Consider the following 1,220-nt stretch of genomic DNA (forward strand, 5'->3'; position numbering starts at 1 on the left):
GACAAGATTCTAAAGAAGTTTAGAATGGACGAAAGTAAGAAAGGGTTTTTACCTATGTTACCGAGGCAAGGTCTTGAGTAAGACTCAAGGACCGGCTACTGCAGAAGAAAGAGAAAGGATGAATCAGATCCCCTATGCTTCGGCGAGTAGGCTCTATTATGTATGCCATGCTATGTACAAGACCGGATATAGCGCATGCTGTTAGTTTGACTAGCGAGATATCAAAGTGATCCAGGAATGGAACACTTGGACAGCGGTCAAGAATATCCTGAAGTACTTGAAAAGAACTAAGGATATGTTTCTTTGTTATGGAGGTGACCAAGAGCTCGTTGTAACAAGTTACACCGATGCAAGTTGGAACACCGATCCCGATGACTCTAAGTCACGGTGCGGGTACGTGTTTATATTGAATGGTGCTGCGATAGGCTGGGCAAGCTCGAAGCGGTGCACGGTGGCGAAGTCTTCAACGGAATCGGAGTACATAGCGGCTTCGGAGGCTTCATCGAAGCGGTATGGATGAAGAGGTTCATTGTAGAGCTCGGTGTGGTTCCTAGTGCATTGGACCCACTAGTCATATACTGTGATAACATGGGTGCCATCGCCAATGCACAAGAACCAAGGTCAGACAAGAGGCTGAAGCATATCAAGCTGCGTTACCACTCGATTCGCGAGTACATCGAAGATGGAGAAGTAAAAATTTGCAAAGTACACACTGATCTGAATGTAGCAGATCCGTTGACTAAAGCTCTCCCTAGGGCAAAACATGACCAACACCAGAATGCCATGGGTGTTAGGTTCCTTACAATGTAATCTAGATTATTGACTCTAGTGCAAGTGGGAGATCTGTTGGAGATATGCCCAAGAGGCAATAATAAAAGTGGTTATTATATATCTTTATGTTTATGATAAATGTTTATATACCATGCTATAATTGTATTAACCGAAACATTGATACATGTGTGATATGTAAACAACAAAGAGTCCCTAGTATGCCTCTTAACTAGCTTGTTGATTAATGGATGATTAGTTTCATAATCATGAACATTGGATGTTATTAATAACAAGGTTATATCATTGTATGAATGATGTAATGGACACACCCAATTAAGCGTAGCATAAGATCTCGTCATTAAGTTATTTGCTATTAGCTTTCGATACATAGTTACCTAGTCCTTATGACCATGAGATCATATAAATCACTTATACCGGAAAGGTACTTT

Source organism: Lolium rigidum, chromosome 6 (assembly GCF_022539505.1).
Source record: "Lolium rigidum isolate FL_2022 chromosome 6, APGP_CSIRO_Lrig_0.1, whole genome shotgun sequence".
NCBI lineage: Eukaryota > Viridiplantae > Streptophyta > Magnoliopsida > Poales > Poaceae > Lolium > Lolium rigidum.